General features: G+C 39.8%; 1 protein-coding gene and 1 pseudogene across 1 annotated transcript in view; both read right to left on the bottom strand.

Annotated features, from left to right (window-relative positions):
• LOC125371675 overlaps positions 1–27,327 on the bottom strand; it is a 58,186-nt gene that overhangs the window by 11,875 nt on the left and 18,984 nt on the right. The window lies entirely within an intron of this gene.
• LOC125374570 lies at positions 12,484–17,650 on the bottom strand (annotated as a pseudogene).

Below are 27,327 nucleotides of genomic sequence, written 5' to 3'. Positions count from 1 at the left end.
AAGTTATCTCCCTTTAGTTGTACAAACCATTATTTAGTCTATTTATAGACACAGCAAAGAACTATTTTTACAGCTTTCGTCATTTTAAGAAGGATCAAATACATGTCCGAAAAATACAGAAAACTAAAAAACTGTACTGTACATCGTCAATGTATCGAACCACTGCGTCCATGTAATCGCTGAAGACGAGGACAGACTCCATGCCCCCCCCCCCCCCCCCCCCCCCCCCGTGTTTGACAACATGTCGGCCTTGCGTTCCTGATATACGGTTACTTTTGCCGACCCTAGGCGACATTATTGGGCTTATTATTTTGCATGTTACCGGCTCGTGAAACCCGCTGAGAAATCAATCGTAATGCATCTTAGGTAACTTGCTTATCTCGCATAAGTAGCGTTTGGGTGCATAGTTTTACATATGCTCACGCGCAGGTTAAATCACACCTATACCCCTCCAGATCGGTTGACAGCTTGTAATGTTATTGTCTAATTATAGACACAGCTCATAACTACCGTGTTGACATCGTCATTGTTACGCAGGATCAAATACTTATCTTAAATACACAGTAAAAATATAACTGTGTACGTTTAATACTGAATACCATCATTTGGATTACGAGGATCATTTATCGATCCATTCGTCCATCTGAACTACACATGAAAGTACCAGCTGAGTACAGCCACCATGTACGCCCTGTTGTCGACAACAGACGCCTACTGTGATGACTGATGCCGACACAGGATGACTTATTATGGATACAGAGTGTAAAATGATGTATTATGATTGTAGATGCAAGATTTCCTAATGTTTCAAAGTATGAACTGTTAGTGAAATGACATGAAAACAAGTTAAAATTGTTACAATTCATTTAACTTATTCTCCATGGTGGTCCAATGATTAAGACACTTTATTATTACACTAATGTTCTAAAGTTCAATTTCCACGTAATATATATATCAATTCTAAGATACATGTATACAATGTTTACATGTTCTCAGTAACTTTCCACTACCTCGTGACCTTAACCTTCATGTGCAATGTCAAAGCTCACATGTCATGTCGCGACTTCTTCAAAGCTCATGCATTTTGAAGCACATGCTCACCAGTGTGTATTGGACCTCCATGCTGCCAGGTTCTCACCTTACTGCCTGCTATATTTGAACTATGTAAAGACACATGTGAGTTCCTTTCCCTTTCATTGTTAGGTTTTATGTTTATTTCTGAACACCTTGAAATTGTATATATGCCAAAATATTAATTTGGTGCAAAATTGTTTAGATATTTCACAAAACTGTTACATTATATTTGCAAATGTGTGCTTGGTAATTTTGCATAATTTCAATGTAGTCAATGTATTTATTGCTTCATTTGGATGTAATTTCGAATGTGTTAAATACTAGGAAAATTGGCAAATGTTTCTGAATTTACAGAAAGCTATTGTTTATTGTAGTTTTCTGAACCTCATTAACTTGTCGGCGCTTCAACGTGTCACCAACTCGTCACCAACTTGTCACCAATTGTTCCTAAAGCCATGGTTCTGACTATAAACTGTATTATGTTTAACGTCACAAAATAAACCCTGTTGATGCGAGTGTTAGTTTTGTCGTCTTGCATCCACATTAGTTCAGAAAAATATACAGACAGTAGGGTGTAATTGTTGGTAAAATGGCAGAATATTGAACGTCTTACCGTAATGGAGGCCAGTACACACTCATCCTAGACTGTTAAAAACGGTTATCAGTCACAGTCCGGGATACGTTTGAAGTTTATTTTGAACTGTTTATTGCTTAACAGTACATGTATTTAACGTTTAACCGTAAAGCAATTGATCGCACAACAGGTGTTAATTGTTGAAAAGTGACATCTGTATTCTTAAAAGTTATAAGAGTCATGGCTACAAGAGACATGCGGGACTACTCGGACGTTTCCAATCCTGTAGAAGAGGACGAACACTGGGACATGCTGGGAGGTGAAGAGTATAAGGACACTTCACAACGTCCAGTACGTCAGAGAATTCTTACGGAGAAAGGCAAAAGTGAACATTTACGTCTGCTAAGGAACTTTTATGTAGACGACTGTCTCAAGTCTGTTGAAAACAACCAAGTAGCTGTTGAGCTGATAACCAATTTGCAATCTGCATGCGCAGAAGGGGGATTTAATCTTACCAAATTTACTAGTAACAGCAAAACTGTTTTGGCATCCATTCCCACTGAACATTGTTCTAAGGAAATCCAAACAATTGATTTGAACTATGATGACATTCCTATGGAACGAGCGCTTAGTATGTAGTGGGATATAAAGTCAGATAGTTTCAAATTCTCTGTAGATTTGCCGAAGAAATCAATGACAAGGAGAGGAATTTTGTCTACAATGTCTTCCTTGTATGATCCTTTAGGCCTTGTATCACCAGTCTTGCTACCTGCCAAAAAGATCCTTCAAAACTTATGTTAGGACAAGTCCTTAGGCTGGGATGATGAAGTCAGCACTGAGCACAAACGAGGATGGGAACAATGGCTTCAAGAGTTGGAATTGTTAAGAGGCTTAACTGTTAAACGCTGCTTCAAGCCTTCTCCTTTTGGCACAATTGTTTCCAGACAATTGCACATCTTTTCTGACGCTAGTACTACCGGGTACGGATGTTCAGCTTACCTTAGACTATGTGATGACCAAGATAACATACTCACTGCTCTGTTACTAGGCAAAGCCAGGCTAGCCCCTTTGAAAACTCTGACCATCCCAAGGCTTGAACTGACAGCAACTACAGCTTCAGTTAAACTTGGTCAGTTTTTGCTGCATGAGTTGGACTTCAGTAGTGATGAAGTCACTTATTACACCGACTCCACAACCGTTCTTCACTACATCAGCAATGAGCGGAACAGATTTCCAGTTTTTGTGACAAACCGTGTGAAGATGATCAGAGATTACAGCGAGCCCCAGCAATGGAAGTACATTGATTCAAAAGGTAACCCAGCAAATATTGCTTCTAGAGGCTCAAGTTGTAAGCAGTTTCTCAAGTCAACACTCTGGTTTGATGGACCACAGTTTCTTGGAACTCCTGAAGACAAATGGCCAGTCTCTGATTGCCACGAATATGCTGGAATGGTACAGTCAGAAGAAGCTGCCAATGCTGATAGTGAGACAGTAGATACTTTGATCAATCATTATTCTTCATGCTATCGTCTAAAAAGAGCTATTGCAATTTACCGCAGATTCTGTGCTCATCTTCAGGTCAAGAAATCGAAATCATCAAGCGGTCTGAAGAATCAATCCACTGCAACGAATGAACCCCTCACCGTCCAAGAGCTTGCATCAGCTGAAAGAAACATTCTTAGATTTGTCCAATTGAACACTTACAAGTCTGAAATAGTATTTCTTGAGAGCACAGCAAAGGAAAGAGGCCGAGCACATGTCAAATTACCAAAGACCAGTTCCATTCAAAAGCTCAATCCTTTTATCAACGATGGTTTGCTGCAAGTTGGTGGTCGTTTAAGCAAAGCAAATGTGCCTGATCTTGTCAAACATCCAATTATCTTGCCCCGTAAAAGCCACGTAGCTACCTTGATCATTCAACAGATCCATGATAAACTTGGCCATGCAGGTCGTAATCATGTGTTGTCTGCCTTGAGAGAAACATACTGGATTCCAAACGGAAACTCGGCTGTAAGGTCAGTTCTCAACAAATGTGTTGTATGCAGGAGATTTAAATGCCTACAAGTGTACAACTAATGTCAGAACTTCCAGCCAACCGTGTCAACCCAGCGCCTCCTTTCACATTTACAGGTATTGACTTCTTTGGGCCACATGTTGTGAAAGAAGGGCGTAATTACCTCAAACGTTATGGTGCACCTTTTACATGCCTTGTCAGTAGAGCCGTTCTTATTGAAACCGCAAATTCTTTGAACACAGATTCCTTCATTAATGCTCTTCGGCGCTTCATTGCTCGTCGAGGTCCAGTTAAAGAAATCCACTGTGACAACGGAACAAACTTCAAAAGCGGCGCCAGGGAACTTCGTCAAGCAATAGATGACTTGGATCAGTCAAAGTTACATTCTCATCTACTTCAGCAAGACATTAGATGGAACTTCAATCCACCCTCGGCAAGTCATATGGGTGGAGTGTGGGAAAGGCTGATCAGATCTGTCAGCACTGTCCTGAATCCTTTACTTCATGAGTTTAGTCAGCAACTGGATGATGAAATGTACAGAGCCTTCCTATGTGAGGTAGAAGCAATTTTGAATTCAAGACCTCTTACTTCAGTTTCTAGTGACCCTGACGATCTTCATCCACTCACGCCAAATCACCTTCTCATGATGAAATCAAAAGTCTTTATTCCCCCACCTGGCGAATTTCAGCTAAACGATGTTTATGCACGTCGACGCTGGAGACGCATTCAACACCTGGCAAATGTCTTCTGGTCACGTTGGAAAAGAGAGTATCTTGTAACACTACAACGTCATAAATGGAACACTCCGAACCGCAATTTCCAATTGAACGATATCGTGCTGATAAAAGATGATACACTTCCCGGAAGCACTTGGTCTATGGGTCGTGTGACCGGAACTGAGGCTGACGAAAGCGGATATGTCAGGAGTGTCATATTGAAAACAAAAGACTCTGAACTGCGAAGACCTATTCACAAACTCGTTTTACTCATTCCCTCAAACAGTTGATTAAAATGTATGTTTGACGTCGTGTTAATGACATTGTCATCTTGCATTTATGTAGGTCTGTTTTTTTGCTGTTAAACACACCGTGAGTATGTTTAAGAGGCTGAGTGTGTAGATGCAAGATTTCCTAATGTTTCAAAGTATGAACTGTTAGTGAAATGACATGAAAACAAGTTAAAATTGTTACAATTCATTTAACTTATTCTCCATGGTGGTCCAATGATTAAGACACTTTATTATTACACTAATTTTCTAAAGTTCAATTTCCACGTAATATATATCAATTCTAAGATACATGTATACAATGTTTACATGTTCTCAGTAACTTTCCACTACCTCGTGACCTTAACCTTCATGTGCAATGTCAAAGCTCACATGTCATGTCGCGACTTCTTCAAAGCTCATGCATTTTGAAGCACATGCTCACCAGTGTGTATTGGACCTCCATGCTGCCAGGTTCTCACCTTACTGCCTGCTATATTTGAACTATGTAAAGACACATGTGAGTTCCTTTCCCTTTCATTGTTAGGTTTTATGTTTATTTCTGAACACCTTGAAATTGTATATATGCCAAAATATTAATTTGGTGCAAAATTGTTTAGATATTTCACAAAACTGTTACATTATATTTGCAAATGTGTGCTTGGTAATTTTGCATAATTTCAATGTAGTCAATGTATTTATTGCTTCATTTGGATGTAATTTCGAATGTGTTAAATACTAGGAAAATTGGCAAATGTTTCTGAATTTACAGAAAGCTATTCAACGTGTCACCAACTCGTCACCAACTTGTCACCAATTGTTCCTAAAGCCATAGCTCTGACTTTAAACTGTATTATGTTTAACGTCACAAAATAAACCCTGTTGATGCGAGTGTTAGTTTTGTCGTCTTGCATCCACAATGATGATGGTACGTACTCAGTTGATGTAATTAACTGCAGATTCTGCCACAGTACCTCTACCTGTATTACCTGTGTTTTGTACCTGGGATTCACGTACTGGGGAATACCCTTCCAGGTCACGTGGTGCGTTTACTGTCCAAGTACTGGCTTAAATCTCACACAATCCACGCATCACCCTAGCTCAGACTGTTATCCTAACGACAAGCCCTGCAAGTACGAGTGTTGTCTGCTGGTGGTACAACATATTTAGCCACATCATATCAAGTTGTCACTGGCTTTACATATTCTTTTTAAAAATAATCGCCAACGTTTCATGTGTTTTTTTTCATTACACGTAACTATACATTGCTCTCCTATCATACCAACAGAGCAGAAGTTCTTTTGATTCTTTCGTATCTTATGCTCTTATGCTCACATACAGCAACAAGAGACACAACTCGTCATACTCTCTTACAGCTCGTCGAGAGCTCAGCTCTTAATTCATACTGCTCAAATTACTACGATTATATTAATTTATTTTTTGTAGACTTGCCCCTTTCTCTGGATCTTCTTCCAAAATAAATACTGACATAAAGTTTCCATAGCAATTGGCATTGTCAGAAATGCAAGGATATCAGAAACAGTCAGGGAGGCTGGACATTCTTTGAGGGAAGTGATCCGAATTAGTTTTTTTGTCTCTAAGGACTGTTGCCGAATGTTGGAACCCATTTTACTCGTCCACTGAACTGAGCAATGGGGCAGCATCATTCAATAAATACATAGGGCAGGGACATAGAAAAGTTTTCTTTAAATCACACTATCACAGTATGAATGTAGGGATCCACCATGACGTCACAAGACCTGAATATACAGGAAGATGGAGGAGCAATCCTCATTAATCAGGATTGGTCATCATGTAGTCATACGCACGCACTCCCACACGCACACACACATTCGCGCATATATGCACACACACACTCACTCGCTCACACTCACACTCACACTCACACTCACTCGCACTCACTCACACTCGCACTCACTCACTCACTCACACTCACTCACTCACACTCACACTCACACTTACACTGACGCTCATATTCACACTCACACATACTTCTCTGTTAGAGTACTCGTACTCGTATGTCACAGATTGACAAAGCGAAATGTGTTTGAACCAACAGGTGTTTAGTTTATTCCTAGTGTCTGACTTCTTACCTGAGGCAATGTAGTAAAGTGACAGCAAGCCTGGAACTACTTAATCCCGATCAGACAAACCAGTGATTAAAAGCAGAGGTCACATCATCGGGTCACGATGAAACGCAATGAATCAAGTCGCAGAGCCTGACCACCCTGTAAGTGGATTTATCGGCCGTGCATGGAGTACGGGGACAATGTGTCTCAGTATCCCAACAAGAGTGAGTGAGTAAGTATGGTTTTGCACCGCTTTTAGCAATAGTTCAGCAATATCACGGAGGGGACACCGAAAAATGGGCTTCACACGTTGTATCAACGTGGTTTTTTAACCACGAGGCTACCCCACCGCTACGAATCCCACCAGGAAGAAATGTTGAAGATTTTGCGAAAAATTAAAAGCTCTCTGTAAGGAATTATCACACACACACACACACACACACACACACACACACACACACACACACACACACACACACACACACACACACACACACACACACACACACACACACACACACACACACACACACACACACACGCAAAGTAAGTTATCTCCCTTTAGTTGTACAAGCCATTATTTCATAGCCTATTTATAGAAACAGCACATCACTGTCTTACGTAGGATCAAATACATGTCCGAAATACACAGAAAACCAACAATCTGTAGACTGAACACGAACATTTAGATGAACATCGTCAATTTATCGAATCACTGCGTCCATCTGATCTCAACAGACGAGGAAAGATTCCATATCCCCCCTGTGTTTGACAACAGATGTGCCTGGCGTTCCTGAAACCTCCATGCCGTTACTTATACTGACTCGAGACCACACAAAATACAAACAGAAGGTATTATTGTGTCATTACTTACTCGGTTGATGTAATTAACTGCAGGATCTTCTTCTGCCTGTATTACCTGTGTTGTGTGCCCGGAAAACACGCAAGGGGGATCCCCTTTACGCCAGATCACGTGGTGCGTTTACTGATCAGCTATTGGCACAAATCTCACACAATACATGTAGGACACCTGTGCAGACGTTTAACCCAACGACATGCCTTGCAGGGACGTTTATTTTTACTGATTTAGCGACATGATTCCAAATTGCCACTACCCCAGAATGTTACAAGCGTTGTGCTATTGACAGTACCCACCTAAATTGCTTTCATATCAGAGTCGTTGACTAGATGATTGCTTACATGGTTGATTTACTGATATTTGTATGGTTTATTTAACACGCTGAATCCGGCTGAATATTGTCTCGTATATTTGTCAATACTCAGTTTTTCAATCTGTTGGATATGAGCTAGGTAGCTGACACTAATGCTACATTTATATTGTTTTATTTCTGATTAAATGACATCATATACTGATACGTATGTCTCATTTCCCTAAATGCATACCTTCTGTAACGACTGATTGTTTCACAGTGTGAAACAAATATTTCAAAACATCAAATGTTTAATATCTGTAAATTGACATATGATGGTGGCCATAGTTCCACAAACAATTTCATCAGTATAAATATCACAAGTTGTGTACAGGATATAGGAAAGTAGTAGCTCAAACAAAGCCTAGGTTCCAAGTACACAGCGAGGGTGACTTGTCTTCACACCCTGTCGCAATCTCAGCTCTCAATTCACACTGATGTGAGATTGTAGCTCGTTGTGCTCATGGGTACTAGACTACGTGACGGACACTATTTAAGTCATGGGATCCGCTCATGTCTTCATGGATTCGGAGTTGCAGAAGAACAAAACGTTTACTGACGAACACTTTCCCCAGACTTCAGTTCACCCCGTCCACCCAGACGGACGTAGCATCTGATGAAGGCCACGTATGACTGAGCGACATATTACAGGTCCACCTTCTGTAATGGACCTTTAACTCCATTGTAGAGAAGATGACGAAGATATAAAGTTCTCATAACAATCGGCATTTTATCACTCAGGCAGGGGGCCAGAGACAGAAAATTTAGACACTTATTGAGGGAAATTAGTTAGGTTTTTTTCCTAAGGACAGTTGGCATAACAACTAAAATATACTTTGGATAAATGCGGAATAAATACCAAAGACACCAATGAAATCAAGGACTGTCCAATTTCTTTGAGGAGTCTGAGAAGAGGGGGTTTTCAGACTTAATTACTTGTCTTGTTCTCCTGGATATACCAATTGATGAAATCGAATGGCATCCTTATGATGGAATGTAATATTACAACACTATTTACATAAACAAGCACAATTTATAAGAAACATGGACACGTATGTACATTATATAATACAAGATTGATAGCCTGTTTTTCCCGGTATTTTACATACACTATTTATGCATATAAGACACAAGATTCCACACCATGGAGCAGAACACTCTGAGAACATGATATTACTGTCAATGTTCAATGGGCCAGTGAACAGTTTAATGTATTGTTACAGATTAACATGTATGGAAGTGTGTGAGTGAGGTTTTACACAACTTTCACAGTAGTCCAGCAATATCCCAGCGGAGACATCAAGAAGGGGCATCACAAATACCTACACATCTGCATCAATACTTATGTATAAAGTATATGGTTTTGTGAAATAATATTCTGAGATATATGTCGAGGCGTGTAAATGTTCTGCAGTGTGTAACTGACGTCCTATCTTATGACTAAATATTGACTACGAGCGAACCTTGAAGTGATATAAATAGAGGTTATCACGCGAGTGTGTTTGGGGATGGTAAATATCCTGCATTGGGAATAAATGTTGTATTTAGCGAGCCTTGGCGAGCTAAATACAAAGTGTTTATTCCTAATACAGGATATTAACCATCCCCAAACACACAAGCGTGATAACCTCTTTATCATATAATGTCATTCTTTAATTCTGTGCTTCAAAATCGCTTTCCCTCTCTCACAAACATTACCGAAACATTGCGAGTTTTCCTGGAATGCGCGCATTAATATTTATATCGTCACAGGGTAAGTGATGTGTCAGTCGGACAGTGACAGTAGCCAATATAGTTCCAACTGAAATCTCTTTCTTATACAGTGGCGAAGCAACATATACGCAAAACAACAATTGTTTTTAATTGCCTTTCGCGGCAATCCATCGGTCTGTCCGCTAGAGTAACTGCCCTTTGTCAAAGGGAAGCTACTCTAACCCTAGTCTATGAGACGTCACGGCCATGGTCAGACGTTCTTGACAGTCGGTCTGTCCTGTCATAACGTTAAGAAGTGTAGTCAGATGTACACAGAGCGACAAAACGAAACAAGATAACAATTAAAACATATTTCGGCCAAATACAACTATTTCAATTTGTGGAGAAGGTTTCAAGCCGCAGAGGCCTCATGCCCTCGCAAAATTGTTTCGAAATTTACATCTCCAAAGTTGCCAAAACTTATAAAATGCCTTAGCTACGTCACAGTTAGACACTGATTTTCAGTATGTTAGACTGTTCTTTTGATAATAATAACAATTATCCCTGTAGTTTATCCAGATTCCCGATGGTTAATTCTAACTCGATTGCCGAATGACGAGGGCGACGCCATGTTTGTTTATAAACAGTGAAAGTAGTCCCTACTTGCAATTGACCTTTGATCTTTGCATCTCTATCCGCATATGACCCCAACGGATATCGTTTTTATCCGTTGGCTTTAACCTGCCGAGAAACCTACCCATTATATGATAAAGTGAGTTATCTCCCTTTTTTCAGTCTATTTATAGGCACAGCACATAACTATCTTTATTACTTTCGTCATATTACGTATGATCAAATGCATACCGGAAATACACAGAAAACCAAAATAAGTGTGCATTTTAAACTGAACACGAACATGAGGTCATCATCGTCAATTTATCGAATCACTGCGTCCATCTGATATCTACAGTCCAGGACAGACTCCATATCCCTCTACTGTTGGACAACAGGCGTGCCTGAAGCTCCTGACACTTGCTGCCGTTACTTATGCTGACACTAGATCACACAAGATGCATCCAGAAGGCACTATGACACAGAATGATGATAGTACTTACTCGGTTGATGTGACTCACTGCACGATCTTCTCAGCAGCAAATCGGCCTTAATCACCTGTGTTTGGTACCTGGAAAACACGCAAGGGGAATCCCCTATACACAGATCACGTGGTGCATATTCTGATCAGCTACTGGCACAAATCTTACACGATACATGCAGCACACCTGTGCAGACGTTTATCCCAACGACAAGCTTTGTAAGGACGATTGTTGTACAGAACGACGGATGACCCAACTGATTTAGCAACATTATTCCAAACTGTCACTGCAACACCATGTTACAAGCGTTGTGTTATTGACTACGCCCATATATACATTGCTCTCATATCAGAGACATAGTGAGTCAGTGAGTGAGTATGGTTTTACGCCGCTTTTAGCAATATTATAGCAATATCACGTCAGGGGACACCAGAAAAGGGCTTCACACATTGTCCTCATGTGGGGATCAGAGAAATAGAGTAGATTGCTTACATGGCTGAGTTACTGATATTTCCATTGTTTATTTAACACGCTGGATCCGGCTGAACATTGTGTCGTATATTTGTTAATACTCCGTTTTTCAATCTGTTTAATGAGCTAATTAGCTGACACCAATGACACATAGTAAATATATTTATACTGTTTTTTTCTGATTAAATGACATCATATACTGATAAGTATGTCTCATTTCCTAAAATGAATACTTTCTGTGAAGATTTTGATTGTTTCACAGTATGAACGAAATATTTCAAAACATCAAAAGTTTAATATCAGTAAATTTAAATATGGTGGTGGCCACAGTTCCACCAACAATTCCAACAGTACAAATATCACACGTTGTGTACAGGATATAGGAAAGTAGTAGCTCCAACAAAGCCTAGGTTCCAAGTACACAGCAAGGCTGACTTGTCTTCACACCCTCTTCACACACTCTCAACCACACTGATGTGAGATCATAGCTCGTTGTGCTCATGGGTACTAGACTACCTATAGTTTCAATTGGTTTACAAATCAGTTACTGACTTTGCAAAATATTACAGCTCCGCCGTCGTCAATGCATGTTTTACTTTCATATAGAACCTGAGAGGATGCCGAAAAATATAATGTATGCTTAACCATCAACATTGTCAGTGATGCCAGATGCCAGAGAGAGTCAACATTCTGGAATCCAACTTCATATTTGATCAAATATCTGCAGCACAGAAGGATGTTCAATAGGAATAGGATTGCCATAGAAAGTATGATTTCGATACATATTGAATAAACATGAGAGACACTTGTGATGGGATCCGCTCATTTCTTCATTGATTCGGAGAAGTAGAATTACCAAACGTTTACTGACGAACACTTTCCCCAGACTTCAGTTCACCCCGTCCACCCACACGGACGTAGCACCTGATGGAGATCACATATGACTGAGCGACATGTTCCAGGTCCACCTTCTGTCATGCAACTTTAATGTCACACATGTTCTATCATTGAAGAGAGGATGACGAAGATAGAAAGCTCTCATTACAATCGGCATTTTGTCGCTCATGCAAGGATGCCAGAAACAATCAGAGAATTCAGACACGTATTGAGAGAAATGTTGTTGTTTTTCTGAGGGCAGATGGCATAACAACTAAAATATACTTTGGATACATACAGGATAAATATCAAAGACACCACAGAACTCAAGGACCGCCCAGTTTCTTTAAAGGATTCTGAGAATAAGGATTTTCAGACTTAATTAACTTGTCTTGTTCTCCTGGATATACAAATTGATAGATCGAATGGCATCTTTATGATGGGATTTAATATTACAACACTATTTACATAAACAAGCACAGTTTATAAGAAACATGGACATTTGTGTACATTATATATACAAGATTGATAGCCCGTCTTTTCTCGGTATTTTACATACACTATTTAATAGGCCACAGAACATGATATTATTGTTCAATGGGCCAGTGAACAGTTTAATGTATTGTTACAGCTTTGCATGTACAGAGTGTGTGGGGTTTTACACAACTTCCTCAGTAGTCCAGCAATGTCAAAGAGGAGACACCAAGAAGGGGTGTCCTACATTGTGCACATGTACCATAAGTGCACCCAGCTGTATTCTATGTTGGATACTGGATATTAGATTCATGCTTGTATTCACTCATGTACAGTTCCAGCAAGTTCAACACTTTATGTCATCCATGTACAGTTCCAGCAAGTTCTATATTTTATGTCATCCATGTACAATTTCCAGCAAGGTCTACACTGTATGTCATCCATGTACAGTTCCAGCAAGTTCTATATTTTATGTCATCAATGTACAGTTCCAGCAAGTTCTATATTTAATGTCATCAATGTACAGTTCCAGCAAGTTCTACACTGTATGTCATCCATGTACGCGTACACAAGCATACACACAAATACACATTCATGCAAGCACACACACTACCAGTTTCCCCATGCCTCCATTCCCAGCACTTATCTGTTAGAGCTCATCATGTGAAACGTTCTCTGTGTTGTCTGGTACGATATGTTTCCTTCTCACAGCCTTCACGTTCGTCCATTTATCCCCGCCTCTGAGTTCAGCTTCCGTCTTCTCAATCATCTCCTTGTCCTCTTCAGCAAAGTCTTCAGCATCTTGTATCATTTTCTCAATATATTCAAGGGAAAGTCTGTCTCCGTCACTTGCGTAATCACAATGTTGTTCTTGTTTCCAGTTCCTAAATCCTCAGCCGTTATGTACACAATGCCATTCACGTCGATTTCAAAGGTTACATTAATCTGAGGAAGCCCACTTCTCGCAGGCCGGATTCCTGTTAAGTCAAATTGTCCCAGGAAATGGCTGTTCTTTGTCATGGTCCTCTCGCCTTCATAGACCCGAATTGTCATCTCCTCTTGGTCGTGTTGTGTTGTTGTGAACTGCTGTGTCCTCCTGGTGGGGATCATGGTGTTGCGAGGGAAGACCTTTGCCATGACGCCTCCGATGATCTCAATGCCGAGACTCAAGGGACTGAAGTCGCCGCACAAAATGATCTCACTCTCGCCATTCCCAGCCAGCACTCCTCCCTGAACAGTTGCTCCGTAAGCGACAACCTCTTCTGGGTTGATGCCATTCGTTGGTTCCTGGAATACAACAGTTTCACAGTAAAGGTCCCCATTATAACGACAGTTGACTCAGGTCACACTCTTAATCGACCTGCAGGTACATTCATGTAGGTCACACCAATAATCAAAGCGGATGTGCATATAGGTTCCAATCAATGTAGTTCACATCTTCAGTCGACCTACAGGTGTATAAAGTTCCATATAAACGACACACTTAATCATCCCCGAAGGTACATATATGTAGGCCACCACCCGAAACCGTCTCGGGAACATGATGAATACTTCACGTCTTCAGATGATGTCTGTCGATAGGCCAAACATGTCTCCTATAAACAGTATTTCCACAATAGATGACTTCGGCTTAATCAACTCCCAGGTAAACATAGGTTCTATACAGACCCCGCAGTTACATAATAACGGATATATCAACAGTACCTGTAATGGATATGTCAACAATGCCCATTACGGATATGTCATCAGTACATATAACGGATATGTCATCAGTACATATAACGGATATATCATCAGTACACATAATATTTATGTCGACAGTCTGTGTAACGGATAATGGTATGCCATAGGTACACAACGGATACGCCAATAGTATGTGTAACATTTACACAGTACACGTAACTGATTGGTCAACAGTACATGTAACGGATACGTCAACAGTACACATAACGGAAATGTCAAATGTATATGTAACGGATATGTAAACAGTACATGATACGGTATGGTCAACAGTTCACATGACGGATATGTCAACAGTACACATAACGGATATACCAACAGTACACATAACGGATATGTCAACAGTTCACATAACGGATATGTCAAATGTATATGTAACGGATATGTAAACAGTACATGATACGGTATGGTCAACAATTCACATAACGGATATGTCAACAGTACACATAACGGATATATCAACAGTACAATAACGGATATGTCAACCGTACACATAACGGACATGTCAACAGTACACATAACGGATATGTCAAATGTATATGTAACGGATATGTAAACAGTACATGATACGGTATGGTCAACAGTTCACATAACGGATATGTCAACAGTACACATAACGGATATGTCAACAGTACACATAACGGACATGCTGACAGTACACATAACGGACATGTCAATGTGGGTTGAGGGGGAAGTTATACAGTATGCAAGGTGGTCGAAATATCAGGCACACAACCTTTCAACCTTTAATCCTTTTGTACTATGTAATCCTTTTCAGATCATAAAGATCATTCAGTGATCGAGTTGTTCTCGATCCTCTACCTTCCATGTTAGTGATTGGAATCCACGAAAGTCAGTCAGGGTGTGATCGTGTGAGACTTCTTGGAACGGACCTTGAGCTTTAAGCATTTACTCTATCAACCCCACTCTGCTGTGAAGGCTCCACCTGAACACCAGGTGCCCGCGTCTCATCACCTACCCAGTACCCGAACCTGAGGAGCGTACAGCTAAAAAAGCCTGTCCTGGCAAAGTCAGTATATATGAATTTTACATTTCACAATACTGTATATTTTAGTTGATTGAATTTAATTGACAACTGGTTGTCATATTCCCGAGATCAAGTTGCACTTACCTTCCCGTCAAAGAACTCCTTCACAAGTTGCTGAATCTTGGGTATCTCAGTTGATTCTCCGACCATTATGATTTCATGGATGTCCGTCCGATTCAAATCTGCCTCATTCTATGCGAACTGCATGTATCTTAAAGTTGATTCAAACAAGTCCTGACAAAAGTAAAAGGTTACAGTAATAGAACGCTTATGATATGACAATGCAGCATCATTTAAGACATGGGTTAACATCTTAGTTCTTGGGAATTACTTTCTTTGCCGTCACTTATTGAATGCTCACGATTTATATTTATAAACTATTTAACGTACTATGTTAAGTTCCTCCAGCCTGGTTCTGGTGAAGACTTCAGAGAAATCATGGCCGCCCATGAGAGACTCAATCTCCACCTGGGTCTGATGCTGGGAGGACAGAGCTCTCTTCGCCTTCTCCACCTCACGAAGCAGTTTCTGGATGGCTCCAATGTCTTCCCGTAGGTCCTGACTCGTGCTCTTCTTGTATTGTTTGATAAAGAACTCCATCAGTCTCTGGTTGATGTCTTGACCACCTACAAGAGAATGCATGGAATTTCAAAGAGATTAAATGATATAAATAAAATACGACAATGTCGTGTTTTTTCAAATATTGTGTTATTTATTGATTGAATAATATGTGTTGATTCTGTTGAAGAATAAATTTACAGCTGTTTCACTCACACATAAATCGTATCAGTAATTAACTGGAGCTGAATGTTATGTCAAGTATGTTTAGTCTATTTGCAAACATTCCTCGGAAAAAAAGAAAGAACAATATCTCCAGAACCAGCACAGGAAGAACATCTGATCGATACAGCAGCATGTATGAATGTAACGGGCACTCGTTATGTGGTATGTATCTGGTAAGTCCATCTGACTTCAACTGACTTTAGAAAAGTCGTAGTTTCTTAAAGTTTGTTTTTCCAGAGAAATATAGCTTGATGTGTGTTCATTTCATGGCGTCAATAGACAAGTGGTGCAACAGTAGGATGAGATTTAGATATACAACTTACCTAGATGTGTGTCTCCGTTCACTTTATGTATACATGGTATCAGTAGAAAACTGGTGCAACAGTAGGATGAGATTTAGATATACAACTTACCTAGATGTGTGTCTCCGTTCACTTTATGTAAACTTGGATCAGTAGACAAGTGGTGCAACAGTAGGATGAGATTTAGATATACAACTTACCTAGATGTGTGTCTCCGTTCACTTCATGAATACATGGCATCAGTAAACCCGCAGTGAAAACAGTAGGATAAGGTCAGAGGTGACCTACATGTTCACATCTACACTGTCCACATGCTTACCTAGATGTGTGTCTCCGTTAGTGGCCACAACTTCAAACACGCCGTAGTCGGTGTTGACGATTGATACGTCAAACGTCCCCACTCCCAAGTCAAACACAAGGATGTTCTTTTCACCGTCTGACTTATCAAGGCCGTACGCTACAGAGGCAGCAATTCTACCAAATACAGTTTATGTTACCACCACCATCATCCATCCACCCATCCATCCATCCTAATTGTATCCTTGAACCAAATGTGTTACCTTGCGTTTTTTGTCAACTTTTGTATAAAGTGTGTTTTATTGTTGTGTTTATTGTTGTGACACTCGAGAGAAGACTTTGAGTGATGTGAGGGTCAACGATACTTTCACAAGTAACCGCAGCACCTCAAAGTGGCCAATCTGCAGTCTTATACAAGGCAGTAATTACGTCTAAACATGACGGGAAATTGACTTTAGAGGGAGCCTTGCATCTTTTAAAATTTATGACCTGGCAGGGCTCGCACAAAATAGAGGTGGGTTGAAATGGGTGTACCGTCGCGTTCGAGATTATTGCACTTATATAGCGACGTGCATTCCGAGCCAGTATATGATATGCAGTTAAATGTGTGCATTTCGATATAACAATACTTGCAACGCCAACAGTTGGTTGTAAAGAATAGACAACATCAACACACCAACGGTTCATTGATTAGACGTAGAATGTTCAGCCCAGCGATGGTGCCGGCGTCTTTGGTTGCCATCCTCTGGGCGTCATTGAAGTAGGCGGGGACGGTGACAACAGCATGGGTGACGTTCTGGGTCAGGTACGTCTCGGCTATCTCCTTCATCTTCGACAACATCATCGCCGAGATCTCCTCGGGAGCGAACACCTTGTCCTCTGACCCAACTCTAATTTGGATGTGCGGCTTGTTGTCCTTGTTAATTACCTGATTAATAAACATGTTGATAAATACCTTGTCTTTTAGCCAAATGTTAACCGGATTTCCTTCTTCTTTCCTGACAAATATACACGCTACAAAACGCCTTTTTAGTGCTTGTATTTGCTTGAAAAATCCCCCATCCGAATTAGTAACCATCTGTGAAGATTAAACTTGCTAATGTATGAGCGAATATGGGACACACGAAAATCTTTTGATGCTGAAAGTAATATTGACACTGCTCGATATAGAAGTTGTTGTTGTTGTTTGTTGTTTAATATTCCAGCAATATTCCAGCTTTGTGACGGTTGTCTGTAAATAATCGAGTCTGGACAAGACAATCCAGTGATTCACATCATGAGCATCGATCCACGCAATTGGGATAGGAAGTCAGCGAGCCTGACCACCCGATCCCGTTAGTCACCTCTTACGACAAGCAAAGCCGCATTTTACGTCACGCATGGTTTGCTGAAGCCCTTTCCTACCCCGGATCTTCACGAGTCCTTTACAAAAGTGCCAGATTAATAAACAACTGAGACGTACCGGATTATTACACAAATGTTAGTGTAAATACCGCTCACCTTGAAAGGATATCGTTGGCATACTCAGAGGGGGAACCAGCTGAACCGTGGAGGCACGAAGGTGTGCCAGAACGCTTTATGGTCGAGGATTTAATTCCAAGTTTGACCCCGATCATAATTTTATGGTTTGTCTACACTATATCTGTATGCTGTGTGTTTACTACGGTTGGTATAGGTATTTTTTGTAATCACGAGGTGAAGGTCGTCCCAAGACATGGTGTTTACTAGAGTTAGTATAGATATTTGTATACTCACCAGGTGAAGATTTGTTCCAATACATGGTGTTTAATGCAGTTGGTATTAGTATTTGTATATTCACCAGGAGAAGATTGTTCGAAGACATGGTGTTTACTACAGTTGCTATAGTTATTTGTGTACTCACCAGGTGAAGGTTCTTCCCAGACATGGTGTGTACTACAGTTGGTATTGGTATTTGTGTACTTACCAGGTGATGGTTGTTCCCAGACATGATGTGTACTACAGTTGGTATAGTTATTTGTGTACTCACCAGGTGAAGATTTGTTCCAAGACATGGTGTTTCATACAGTTGGTATAGGTATTTGTGTACTCACCAGGTGAAGATTTGTTCCAGACATCGTGTGTACTACAGTTGGTATAGGTATTTGTATATTCACCAGGTGAAGGTTCTTCCCAGACATGATGTGTACTACAGTTGGTATAGCTATTTGTGTACTCACGAGGTGAAGATTTGTTCTAAGACATGGTGCGTACTACAGTTGGTATAGGTATTTGTGTGGTCACCAGGTGAAAGTTGTCCCCAGACATGGTGTGTACTACAGTTGGTATAGTTATTTGTGTGGTCACCAGGTGAAGGGTGTTTCCAGACATGGGGTGTACTACAGTTGGTATAGTTATTTGTGTACTCACCAGGTGAAGGTTGTTCCCAGACATGGTGTGTACTACAGTTGGTATAGTTATTTGTGTACTCACCAGGTGAAGGTTGTTCCCAGACGTTGTGTGTACTACAGTTGGTATAGGTATTTGTATGCTCAGCAGGTGAAGGTTGTCCCCAGACATGGTGTGTACTACAGTTGATATAGGTATTTGTGTACTCACCAGGTGAAGATTGTTCTAAGACATAGTGTTAAATACAGTTGGTATAGCTATTTGTGTACTCACAAGGTGAAGGTTGTTCCCAGACATGGTGTGTACTACAGTTGGTATAGTTATTTGTGTACTCACCAGGTGAAGGTTGTTCCCAGACGTTGTGTGTACTACAGTTGGTATAGGTATTTGTGTACTCAGCAGGTGAAGGTTGTCCCCAGACATGGTGTGTACTACAGTTGATATAGGTATTTGTGTACTCACCAGGTGAAGATTGTTCTAAGACATAGTGTTAAATACAGTTGGTATAGCTATTTGTGTACTCACAAGGTGAAGATTGTTCCCAGACATGGTGTGTACTACAGTTGGTATATTTATTTGTGTACTCACCAGGTGAAGATTGTTCCCAGACATGATGTGTACTATAGTTTGTATATATATCTGTATACTCACCAGGTGAAGGTTGTTCCCAGACATGGGGTGTTCACTACAGTTGGTATAGGTATTTGTGTACTTACCAACCGAAGGTTGTTCCCAGACATGGTGTGTACTACAGATGGTATAGGTGTTTGTGTACTCACCAGGTGAAGGTTGTTCCCAGGTCTATTCCAATAACTGGTTCGAGATTTTCAACATCCGGGGGAGTCGTGCAGGCTTGCACGTGCCAACATGTTGTCAATAGCAACAGCCCTACACATGTGGGTATTGTACGCATGTTGTTGTGTCTGTTTAGCTGTCGGAAATCATCGGACTGGGATAAAGAAACTCCGCCGTGTGACACCCGAGTGTCAACCAAACCAGTGGTCAGTACTTGTATTCTGTAAAAGACAACAAGTGACGATTGATACGAGAGCAGGCTATATGCAAATCCGCTTGATATCTAAGCATGACATTCCGCCACCACTGCTACTACCACCTCCATAACTACTGCCACTACTACTACTGCTGCTGCTACGACTACAAGTACTACTACCACTGCTACTGCTACTACTACTCCTCCTCCTCCTACTACCACTACTACTACCATCACCACAACTACTACTACCGCTGCTGCTACGACTACAAGTACTACTACCACCGCTAATACTACTACTCCTCCTCCTACTACCACTACTACTACCATCACCACAACTACTACCACTACTACTACCGCTGCTGCTGCTGCTACTACTGCTGCTGCTGCTCCGCCTCCCCTACTACTACTACCACTGCTACTACAACCACTACTACTACCGCTGCTGCTACTATTCCTACTACCATTGCTACTCCGCCTCTTGTTACTAATACTACTTCCACTGCTACTAATGATACTACTACCTCTGCTGTTGCTGCTGCTACTACTACCAGTAATGCTACCACTGCTACTATTGTAACTGTTACTACTACTACTACTACTACTACTACTACTAATGCTCCTACTCCTTCTAGGGCTACTACTACTACTGCGACTACTTCTTCTTCTAGTTCTACTACTCCTACTCCGACCGCTACTCCTACTACTGCTACTACTGTTATAACTGCTGCTACTACTACTGCTCCTACTACAACTCCTACTACTACTGCTACTACTGTTATTACTGCTACTACTACTCATACTTCTGCTACTACTACTAATACTGCTACGCATTCTACTAATACTGCTACTATTACTAATATTGCTACTACTACTACTACAACTACTGCTACTACTACTGCTACCTCTTGTCACTAGCACCACTACCACAAATACTTACTCAACTATAACTACTACTAATATTACTACTTCTACTACTTCAAACTACTCTTGCCACTACTACTATTACTGTTCCCATTAATGCTGCTGCTATTACCAGTCATTACAAGTACGACTTATATTATTATTTCATTTCACTTATCTCTGCTGTTCTTGTTACTGTTGCTATAGTTACTACACGTATTAAGACTTATGTTTGTAAGAGGCGGCAAAATGGATTAGGCAGCCAGTCTCGGTCACTTGCTATATTGCGACTCATCGTACCCGACGGCGTGGCACTTTGCTCAGTATATCAACCACTGGTATGTCTGGCTAAAACACCTGGAATGGTGTAAGAGTGACTATTACCAGTTCTGCTACAACCGCTTGTGTTGTTGCAATACGATCAAAAATCAATAAGAACTACGTTTCAATATTGTTTTTCTATCAAATTATGTACTTTGATTAATCTATCAAACAATATTGTGACATTTGTTACTCTGTAAACAAAACATTGTTTCGTTTCGGATACGATCCCTCTTTCGATCAACGCTCGGAAAACATTGACCAATCCAACATCAAGTTAAAATTAGTTCACGTACCTGTGTTGTCAATGAAAGACGTTTAAGGCTGTTATCGTTCCTGGCTACGCACAGTGTCATTTTCCCAACATCTTTGTTGTCACATGGAGAGTACAGAGAGACCATTACAAACATGTTACCATGGTGTTTTATAGAGCTGTATTCGCGAGAGTAGAGAGACAGAGGACCATCATATCAGCCAGCATAGATATAACACGCCTCCAGCGGCGTGGCCTATATCGACTGTGCAGCGATAACGGATTCATACTCTCTGATTGGCTGGCGACATCCTACTGTATAATGATGTACACGTAAGCGGTTGACGGTGTTTTGTTGTCGTAATCTGGTGAAATAACTTTACAAATGATGAAATGTACGCAGTCAGTGCGGGTTCGTAGCCTAAACCAGCTTCCACCACGGCATGGTGTATGACTAGCGACACTCGTATACCTCATGTTGAAGATGGATATTGTGGATACGGTGGAAATTGTGTTGTCTGCAACGTCCAATTAATGAATGCGTGAATGTATGAGAGAATGAATGAATGCATGAATGTATGAAATAATGGATGAATGCTTGAATATACGAAAGAATGAATGAATGCGTGAATGAATAAATGAATGCGTGAGTGAATAAACGAACTAACGAATATATAATTCACAAAGTTCAGATACTCCACATAACAGAGCCTATGCTGTCAAAGAAAGCAACTTCTTACAATCCAACATCTTTCTCTGATTTTAAACTCATACCCATTGTTTTCAGATACGCAGATTTCTTACAAAAATCGGTTCCCCGTGGGATGTAGGTTCTCAAAATTATCTGAGCGTCGTATATTGCGATTTTCCCAGAAGTGTGTGCGCTGTAATGATTTTATGAAAAAAGTCTTATGTATAATAAATTCTGAGTTTCGTATCGCGAGGCCAAGTAGGATTCGCGTGTATTTAATAATCTGTTCGTTATCCGGACTATATGCTTACCTTCAGTGACGAAGTGAAAACCATAACTTAGATATTGACGCAGTATTACATACTGAGGTATAAAACAGCATTCACTCTCCTACCTAAATATTCTCAACTCCAAAAGAAACGCGAACCATAGAAACATATAGAGAAGAATGTACGTTAAGAAGAGATGTTTCCAACGTGTACCTCTTAATGGTAAAACTAACGATCAGTCAAGTGTTACCACGGGTGTCTTTACTTTTATCACGATACGCTGCACGTGATTTCCAAATTTTACAAACTAATATTGCACGAGACAAATTGTGCATCTCGAGTCATGGATCCATCACGTCATATATGATGCTTTAATGAGCGTCGATTCACACAACATATCATGTTTGTTTGTGCGTCGAACCAATATGAGTATTCTTCAAATATTAACCAACATGTATGGTATTCTCGTTTCTTAAGTCGGTGGGTATATTAACATTCTTATTCCCTTATTCGATACCTTTTCAAAACCGATCTATAATGGTTTCGAACGGATATATTCCTTAAAATTTGATGCAATCGCAACTAAAAACTGAAATTATATATTTGACTTACACGCTACTTGGTAAGGGGCAGCTGAAGAATCCCATGTCCGGGAGTCCCTTTCCCAGGGTTTGTGACCTATTCCATAAACGCAATTGTGAAAATGTTGAACCTTTCAAACAGATTTTAACATAAAACATAATTAGATCTGCTATTTCGTGAACTGTAAAACTGTAAAACTTGCTGATATCTTCACAACAAACTTGAGGAATACATCTGTTTGAGAATATTTTAATGGGTGGGCAGGAACAGCGAAGTTGAAATTCTTGATTGTTTATATTTTTGGAACAACATTGATATTTATATATTGACATGTAAGCATTCATCTTATCCTCAAACATCATAATCAAATACATCATCGTCTCTGGCATGCGTATATTCCCTACACATGTTCATTTATATAGCTTATATTCTCTACATCACACACATGTTCATGTACATAGCTTATATTCCCTACATCACACACATGTTCATGTACATAACTTACATTTTCTACATCACACACTTCTTCATTTACATAGCTTATATTCTCTACATCACACACTTGTTCATGTACATAGCTTATGTTCTCTACATCACACACATGTTCATGTACACATCTGATATTCTCTACATCACACACATGTTCATGTACATAGCTTATATTCCCTACATCACAAACATGTTCATGTACATAACTTACATTTTTTACATCACACACTTGTTCATGTACATAGCTTATGTTCTCTACATCACACACATCTTCATGTACACATCTGATATTCCCTACATCACACACGTGTTCATGTACACATCTGATATTCTCTACATCACATACTTGTTCATACACATATTTTCTGCATCACACACATATTCATGTACACATCTGATATTTTCTACATCACACACTTGTTCATATACATATTGTCTGCATCTTGTCTTCTCGGTATTGTGTACTGTCTGTTGTCGCCTGTGTAGAATCGTGTCTTCTGGGTATTGATCATGAGTACTGCCTGTTGTCGCCTGTGTAGAATCATGTCTTCTTGGTATTGAGTACTGTCTGTTGTCTTCTGTGTAGAATCTTGTCTTCTGGGTATTGTGTACTGCCTGTTGTCGCCTGTGTAGAATCATGTCTTCTTGGTATTGAGTACTGTCTGTTGTCTTCTGTGTAGAATCTTGTCTTCTGGGTATTGTGTACTGTCTGTTGTCGCCTGTGTAGAATCTTGTCTTCAGGGTATTGAGTACTCTCTGCTGTTTTCAGTGTATTGTTTCATGTCTTCTGTGAACTATGTTATATTTTCTGTGCACTACCTGTTGTTGCCTGGGTATTGAGTACTGTCTGTTGTTTTCTGCTGTATATAGTCTACCGGCTTTTGTGTATTCTCTGTTGTCTTCTGTCGTCTTTTAATAGGGTACTACCTGCTACCTTTCGTGTTCTCTGTTATTTTCCGTGTACTGTATAATTTTTGTTATCTTCTGTTTACTGTATGTTGTCTTTGTTTAATGTGTTCTGTTCACTTTCTTCTGTGTAGTGTATTTTGTCTTTTGTTTATATCCCTGTGTACCGTCAACAGTCTGCTGTCTTCTACGTCTTGGCTGCTGTCTGACGTGTTATTTCTGTTCGTCTCCACTGGGGTTTCAGGTGTCTTCTGTGAACTGTCCAGTCCTTCCCCAACCCCTCTCCGCCCCAGCTCATAATCAGAAACCTTACTATGTGCCTTGTGATATCACATTATGTTAAATATATTCAACATTTTTACTATGGACACGTGAAAATCGGGGTAGAATACGTCTACAGCAACCCATGCTTGCCGTAAAAGGCGACTATGCTTGTCGTAAGAGGCGACTAACGGGATCGGGTGGTCAGGCTCGCTGACTTGGTTGATGCACGTCATCATATCCCAATTGCGGGGATCGATGCTCATGATGTGAATCACTGGATTGTCTGTTCCAGACTCGATCATTTACAGATAGCCGTCATAAGCTGGAATATTGCTGAGTGCGGCGTTAAACACGACCACACAAACAAAACCTTACTATGTGCTGTGTGATATCATATTATGTTGGATATATTCAACAACTTTACCATGTGCTTTGTGAGATTACATTATGTTGAATAAGTTCGACAAGTTATCTATGTGATGTGTGATATCACATTATTGTTAGATATATTCAACAACCTTAATAAGTGCTCTGTGATATCACATTATGTTGAATATATTCGACAACCTTACTATGGGATTTGTGATATCACATCATGTTGAATATATTCGACAACCTTACTATGTGATGTGTGATATCACATTATGTTAAATATACTCAACAACCTTACTATGTGATGTGTGATATCACATTATGTTAAATATATTCAACAACCTTACTATGTGATGTGTGATATCACATTATGTTAAATATACTCAACAACCTTACTATGTGATGTGTGATATCACATTATGTTAAATATATTCAACAACCTTACTATGTGATGTGTGATATCACATAATGTTAAATATATTCAGCAACCTTACTATGGGATTTGTGATATCACATCATGTTGAATATATTCGACAACCTTACTATGTGATGTGTGATATCACATTATGTTAAATATACTCAACAACCTTACTATGTGATGTGTGATATCACATTATGTTAAATATATTCAACAACCTTACTATGTGATGTGTGATATCACATAATGTTAAATATATTCAGCAACCTTACTATGTGATTTATGATATCACATCATGTTGAATATATTCGACAACCTTACTATGTGATGTGTGATATAACATTATGTTAAATATACTCAACAACCTTACTATGTGATGTTCTGAGGAAAGTGCTGACTTTTGACATGATGATGTATACATTGATGTCGACAATGCCCCTGTTGAACAACGTGTATCGCACGATTGTACTATCAATAGATTCGGACGCATTTTATTGAATCTATGCTTTGTACTTCGTATGTTTATACTAAATGGGAGAGTTTATGGTGATAGTGCAGGCGAGTTTACTTTTGTAGGAGATACTGGTTCTAGTGTTGTTGATTATTTTATTGCATCTGCTGATTTTTTCCAGTATGTAGATTGTAGATATGTTAAATGTTGGTGATCGATCAGATTCAGACCATTTCCCTCTTGAGTTATCCTGCAGGTTTCCTTGTAGAAATCGTGCCATACATAGTTTAGGCTGTGAGGATGATGTCTCTATGAACAGTACATTTTCATGGAACGAATCGAAGAAAAGCATTTTTATCACAGCACTTAGATGGTCCTTGCATATTCATGAAAATTCCTTGATGGATAAAATTGAAGCTAATGTAGAGGAGGGGATTACATATTTGGTACAGTATGTTCTAGACTCGGCGTCCTGTATGAGGAAACAGATCAAATATGGTGAAAATAAACAGGATAAACCAAAGTTGAATATAGCATGTAGGGCAGCAAGATCTGAATCCAGGAAGGCTCTCAGAAGGTATAGGTGTTGTCGCAGTGAATACAACCGACAACGCTACTGTAAACTGAGAAATGTGTATAAAACCTTTTGTATAAAGTTCAAATATGATCTTAAATTGTCACGGCTAGTCCGACTAAACAGCACTTTACACAGTCCGAAATTATTTTGGAATACTATACGTTCTCTTCAGAGACATCCTAACCCCAAAGGATCTATATCCCAAACAGAATGGTTACATCATTTCAAGAAGTTATTCTCAAAAGATGATTCGATATATGTGGTAGACAATGAGTGCTTTGAACGTGATGATGATGGCGTCAGTGAAATTCTTAGTGATGTTGACATGCTTCTGTTGGAATCGCCTATCACGGAAACGGAAATATTTAATACTATATCTCACCTTAAACATGTAAATCTGCTGGGATTGATTGTGTTATAGCTGAAATGCTCAAGTACTCACTACCTGATACTATGCCTTTTCTGGTTAAATGTTTCAATCGGATTTTTGATACAGGTATTTTTCCTTCTATCTGGTCAAAATCTATTATTATTCCGTTATTCAAGAATGGAAACGTAAACAATCCTGACAATTATCGGGGTATATCTCTCACGAGTATTCTTAGAAAAGCATTTACATCTATCATCAATAATAGATTAACACAGTGGTGGTCAAATATGAGAGATTTGATCCCTGAAACACAAGCGGGATTTAGAAAGGACTATTCGACTTTTGACCACATATTTCCTTTGTATGCAGTCATTGAGA

Source organism: Haliotis rufescens, unplaced genomic scaffold, assembly GCF_023055435.1.
Source record: "Haliotis rufescens isolate VD_foot unplaced genomic scaffold, xgHalRufe1.0.p SCAF_59, whole genome shotgun sequence".
NCBI classification, from domain to species: domain Eukaryota; kingdom Metazoa; phylum Mollusca; class Gastropoda; order Lepetellida; family Haliotidae; genus Haliotis; species Haliotis rufescens.
The sequence above is the reverse complement of the archived record's forward strand: the minus strand, read 5'-3'. Positions and strand labels throughout refer to the sequence as shown.